The sequence below is a fragment of the Setaria viridis genome, chromosome 2 (assembly GCF_005286985.2).
Source record: "Setaria viridis chromosome 2, Setaria_viridis_v4.0, whole genome shotgun sequence".
NCBI lineage: Eukaryota > Viridiplantae > Streptophyta > Magnoliopsida > Poales > Poaceae > Setaria > Setaria viridis.
In genome coordinates this window covers 40,745,705-40,752,332 of record NC_048264.2, presented here as the reverse complement: position 1 = coordinate 40,752,332, position 6,628 = coordinate 40,745,705, and the positions used below count along the sequence as shown (strand labels likewise).

At 41.3% G+C, this 6,628-nt stretch overlaps 1 non-coding gene across 1 annotated transcript; it reads right to left on the bottom strand.

Annotated features, from left to right (window-relative positions):
* LOC117846718 (small nucleolar RNA Z247) lies at positions 1–139 on the bottom strand. The gene has a single exon (XR_004638447.1). It is a non-coding gene; the product is annotated as a small nucleolar RNA Z247 (small nucleolar RNA).
* Positions 140–6,628: the final 6,489 nt, after the last annotated feature.

The following is a 6,628-nucleotide window of genomic DNA, read 5'->3' as shown; positions in this document are numbered from 1 at the left end:
TCTCGAAGCTCATCAGCTGGGAGTATAACTCTCCAATAGAGGTTGGCTCTGTCCTTGCGATGATGGCGGAGACCATTGGCATGAACTCATGGTCCAGGACGGTAAGGATGTGCTCGACCAACTCTTCTTCTTCAAGCGGTCGACCGGCAGCCGTCATATCATCACCGTAGCTCTTCATCTTGATGAAGTACTCGATGACTGTCATGCCACCCTTCTTGGTGGTTGACAGCGCGATACATAGATTCCTAGTTCTTACGTGAGTTTGTGAAGCAAACATGGCCTCGATGGAGCGCCATGCCTCCGCTACAGTTTTGGACTGTGCAACATTAGTCATCACGTTCTTGCCCAGCGACGACAGAAGGAAACTAATGATCTGTTGATCCATAGCCTCCCATTCTTCAGCTACTAGATTGGGCATCTTCTTACCTTCTTTGTCGATAAGCTCCACCTCCGGTTGCTTTGACGCACTAATGAGGTGCCCTTCCAAGTGCGCGCCACGAATGACAGCACGAACCTGGGCCTTCCACAGGGCATGATTTGCCCTGGTGAGCTTCTCCGTGACTGCATGAGCGACGAGAGGGTTGGAAGGAAAGGAGGAGCTGGACGCCATTGTGGTAGGTGTGTATTAGGCTCTGATACCATGTGTAAATTAGAGGGCAATTGGATGAAAACGTGCCTTCATTGGAGGGCCGCCCTACGTGTTTATATGGGCGCTCCGAATGGCGCAAGATTTATAGGATGTAACAACCTTGGAGTGCTAGCCAAGAGATCTTGTTTTACTATAGATTACAGCAACTAACTCTATCTACACAACTATGCAAGATCTCCGGGCCGAATATATGTCTCATGTTGTTACGAGATTACAAGACACAACACATAGGAAACTATATCTTCTAATAGTGTGTTCTTGGATTGACTAGAATAGAAGTTTGTGCACACACATTCCCTTGGATTCGATACCCTTGGAATACTCTGAGGTGAAAGCTACAACGGTATCCGTATGCTTGCAGATTGACTCTGAGGTGAAAACTAATTGAGAACGGTCGACTTCGACTACTCGTCTCGACTAAAAAACTAGTCGAGAACGGACTACTTCGACTACTCGTCTTGACTTGGAAACTAGTTGAGGGCAGGTTCCACGTGATCAACAACTAGTCAGAATCGACTTTGACTAGTTGGCTTCATCAACAATCGACACGGCTTCGTCGACAATCATCCACGAATCAAGCTAACTCACTTTTTTAATTATTTTATATAAATTTTCCAGCTTGTTTTTTGCATGCAGGACAACGCACCGACTACTTATTTGTGTACGTCTCTCAACGAGAATTACCCTCCAGAGCTACACTTTGCCAATTATTCTTGGGCCATGTTGACCGACAACCATGGGCTTGGTACACCGAATTATGGGTCTGGTGCACTGAGTTCTGTAAGCTCTGCCACAGGCTTGGTACACCGAATTAGGAGGCTCTCCCACAAAGTTTGGGGCATTGAGTGCTGGAGGCTCGCAGCGGCTACACCCTAAGGAGGCACAAATCCTATGCGTGCCAATATGCGCTCTTCTAGCCAAAAGGTAGAAAAGTCTCAATGACTACTTTAAGCGCAATCGCGCTCTCTTTTTGTCGCAATGTCAACTACTTATCTTAAATGTCTTCTCTTAGTGGTCGCCAATATCCTTGAGCAGAACATGCCTTAATTCATGATAGCCTCGGATCTTCTATCATGCCTAAACGCTAGGACGTGAGACAAGTCTCCACAGCAGCAGTGCCAGTACGCATACACGAGATAAAAATCTCACACGCAGTGGCAATGGCTAAATAGGGACTGAGAGCTTAAATGTATCAAGCTAACTACTCGGGAGAAATATTGCTGAAACAAGAGCATGAAACACAATATTTACATTATATTCATCACTGAATAAATTTCAGTAGTTTCAAATTCAACAAATATGCTACATAATGTATACATTTCTTTTTTCAATCAAGTTTCAGCGATGACTCTCCAGGACGCTCAGCGTACCTATAATGGCTCCGCTAGCTTCCAGGCTCGGGGGCTAAGCGCCAATTACTACTCGGATTATCTCTAATGAGTCAGCTAGCTTTCCAAGATTGGGGACTAAAGCGCCAATTACTACTTGGAATACCTCTAGTAGCTCCGCTAGCTCTCAAACTCGGGGGCTAAGCACCAATAACAACTCAATATGGCTCCTACGGCTCACCTAGCACATAAGCTCGGGGGCTGGACGCCACAAAACTACTCGGATGATAACTTGTGTGAAGACTAAAGACCCTCAAATTGATTAATTAATCATTCCAAGGCTCGGGGGCTGATAAGCTACGCCCAATAGTTAATTTTTTCAAGATGAAAGAAGAAGATTCAAAATTTTATTAATCCTCAGCCTGATTTTTCGATTTAGCCTAAGGCTTGAGGGCTACTCCATATGGAGTGCGACTTCCGCCACCCTCCATATCACATTCCAAAGATGAGGATTACAATATCAAGACGATCAAAGGGCTTGAGCACACCATAGCCTCATGGCAGCTTTGAGAAATTTTGAAGATTCAGCCAGACAAAGTACTCGAAGAGCACCAAAACTACTTGGTGAGGATCTAAAAAGTACTCAAGGCTGCTGCATTCGACTATGAAGTGCTCGGGGGCTTGTCGGGATAGATCCCTAGTACCCGCAAGGAAGGAAGAAGACGGACTCCTACTAGGGTTCCTCTGTAATCCTACTACTAGGACTCATACCATGTAATCCTACTAGGACTCCTACCGTGTAACCGACTAGTAATCCCGCCCCCTGAGTATATAAAGGAGGGCAGGAGTCCCTAGATCGGTAGGTGAAGACCTCACAGAACCACAACGGAGGACCAAATCCTCAACACCAAATAACATCCAAGCGCAGGGAGCAATATACAACACCCCAAACAGGACGTAGGGTATTACGCTACTCTGGCAGCTGGAAACTGTATAAATCCGTGTCTTGTATCCTCGCTTTTACCTTCGAGTTCCAGGTCCGGCGATCCCCCACCAACCAATCTACTACTTTGGGATACCCCTTGGTAGGTTGCCGGGTATAAAATACCGACACCAACACTGTCCATGCTTTTGCATGGTTTTATTTAGTGACATTTACTCGCGTACAAATATTTGGATGTATAAGTTCCTAGATGGTGTAAAAGTGCTCTGCATTCTTGAAAAAAATTTCTCCTCCATTGAATACGGTGAACTTTCCGACAAATGTATGTTTTTTTATTAACGATCAAAGTTAGCCTTTTTCTCAATTTTTCAGTAGCATTTAGAGCATTATCAACGCGGACATACATGCACGGTGGTTTCAGATAAAAAGTTTAACTCCATGTAGATTCAAAACTTTGAGATCACCAGAGATGTACAACCAAAGCCAGTGCTACCATTTGGTTGGTGCCTATCCTAAACAACTTGTGGTTGCCAAAAAAAATGTGGCCAACAAAATTAAAGCCTCACTTGTGGTAAAGTTTGGCAAGAAAATGTGTCTATAGCATGTGGCTAAAAAACTTTGGCAAGCCGCAACCATGGAAGTAAACCAAATAACAACCTAAGAAATTGTGGCGTGGCAATGTTCGGTACGAAACTAACATGCCCCATCTCTCGCGTCTTTCTCCAAGCTCCTCTGCTATGGAGCACCAACCTGCGAGACACTAATTTGGTTCCACCATGCCTACCGAACCTAGTTGGCACCAGCTCCGTCACCGCATTGAGCAATGTCCTTAGGATGCAAGGTCACTAATTCATAATCTAATAGGGGTGGATCATAGATGGTCATAATTTTAGAGGTGATATACTTAACTTCTGTTGACGCCACCACATTAGGCTTATTTTTTCCCCTAAAGAGAGTATATGAACATTATCCGCCACTTGCATGGTTGTTGTGCTTTTCATCAAAATAGTTACTTGAAATGTCACTGGTAAGGCTTCAATAAGTCTGATTTAGTAGTCACTGACGAATGGTAGGGGTATGGTAGGTGGGTATTTGCCTGCTTACCACTGTGAGCACTTATGTCGTCCTCTATGTGTGTGTGCGCGTGCGTGCGTGCACTTTTCACTTGTTATCTATTCACTTATCGTTTCGTGTCAAAATTTACAGTTCAAGCCTATTTTTCTTCACTTTATCCAGCTGTACCTAGCATCCCCTTAATGGTTTTTTAAACTTTTTCTAGCTGAATTTTAATTTGATTCCTTCTTTTTAAGTACAAAGGATATACAATTGCTTCATTTGCTTGCAAAAATTGTGTCTGTCAACAATGCTTTTGGTCCATCCTCGTTTGATCATGCTCCACCGCTGAATGTAGCAAATAAAATTGTTGTTGGAGTTATAAAGTAATAAGAGATATTATTTGAATAATACACACAAAATCACTAAGTATATATAGTTCTATACTCACTTCAATATGTACTATTGTATCACCCCTTTGGAACCAATATAGCATGTGCACTTGCTTTAACATTCAAAGGCATTCGCATGTGTCACAAAAGATTTTTGAAAAATGATGAAGCAATGCACATGAGAATAAAAAAGAAACCTTTTTAATAATATAATACATAGAAAATTCCCATGTATATATATTCTTGCTTTAATATGTGTACTATTGTATCATGTGCTTTAAAACTAATATAGCATCTTGCTTTACCATTCAAAAGCATTCTAACATGTCAAAATATTTTTAAAATTGAAGCAGTGCACACATGAAGAAAAACATCTCTTTGAAATAAGGTTACTAAAGGGAACGTATACTTGTAATATACTCTAGAAATCGATGAGGAAATGTTAGTAAAACCTACATTTTATTAACAGAAATATAGCATTCCCACAAAGACTTGTCCTCCTCTTCTTACATTTTCCCTTAGATGAAACTACAAGTTTGCATGCATGTGATACTTTGCTAGTGAGCTGCTTGGTGACAGTATCAATTGAACGCTTTTGGGCTTTCCCTTATCTCTTCACAACGTTATCCATGTTTCATGCACTAATCTTCCTAGTTAAAGTGTGAAAGATCAGAATAAAAGCCTCTTAATAGCTCTTCTTTCCCTTGTTTAATTTCATCTTGGGCATAGCGTGGTGTTCTTTAAAAGAAAAGAATTGGTGCAAAGGTTGTACATGGTAATGCTCCAATTGCGCTAAATGGCCACCTATCATTATGAAGTTTTAAATATAAGAGGTGTTGGCTCATGACACGTAACATCGTAATGCCTTTCATGTGTTGATCGTTTAACACATAAAAGGCGTATCCTTTTATTTATATCAACCGCAGGATAGTCGGTTCAGATAAGGTTGCAGCATCTGTTCCTCGTTGACATTTATCTTCACCTCACAATTCCTTCAAAAAAAAATCTGCCCCCTTTAAAAAAGACATTTATCTTTGGTTATAGTTTATTATTCACTACGCCAGAAAAACTTCGTGCTGACAGCTAGAACAGGTTTGTGCTGGCGGGTATCGCACCCTCCGGCAACCTTTAGCTAGCACAAATGCCGTCTGTGCTGGCGGGTGTGCTGGTGGGCGACGTTAGCCACCTGCCAACAAAGATGCTTTCTGTACTGGCGGTGTGGTTACATCACCCGCCAATGGTTTCTGTGCTGGCGGGTGCTTATGTTGCCCGCCAGAAATATGTATTTTCCCATTCAATATATTATTTCCCGTAAATTATTTATTATTTTTATTTTCCGCCAGCTTTTAGCCGTCAAATTGAAATATGTATCTCCAACCACATAACAACGAACTTGAATAATAAATAATTCATATTATTAAAAACTGCATCGCACATAACATATAATTCACATTATTAAAAATCCAACATCTGGAATAGAACTGTTCTTTGCCACGCTAATATTAAAACTACTACGCCCATCTACGAAGATTTGTGAACTCGTCCGCTATCAACACGCCATCTTTATCAAAGAATGCTCCATCCTCATGACAAATCTCGTGTAGGATGAACCTCGCCATGTCCGTACAAATGTTGTCGATTTGTTTGTCTTCGATCTTGCTATAGTTACTGTCGATGGTAGGCATATGCAGGTATACAGTAAATGAATATTAGGATGTATTACCATTAGGAAGTTAGCACATGGTAGTGTATAAGAGTCTTACATCTTCAGGGTTCGTCCGGTACCTCGCATTGTTTCTGATGAACTCGCACATGTAATATCCGCACAACACAGAGCCGGAAGGTTGCTTGTGGCATTGCAAATAAATAGAAAAATAATTATTTTCATAGCTTTCGTCCTTTTTGGATTGTGGACCCCGCCTTTTAGTATGTAAAGCTTGTACGCACTTTGAGGATATAAAGACAAGTGTTAGAATATAACTTAGGTGCATAGAATGTCAGCATGCATTTTAAATACTGCCAAGGAATGTCTTACTTTTGTATAATACCTATGAAATCCTTGTACCTATCTCTATGATAGTTGGCTGAGTCGAGGACCACTGCTCCTCCTAGCTTGGGTAAAATAATGATGCAAATCCAGTGATCTCTTCATTATATTAAAATAATTTATATTATAGACGACATTAAATAGCACTTACTATATATAGTAATTAAAACTAGCTTACTCAAAACTTCAAAGCTGTAAGGAGCCATAATATAATCC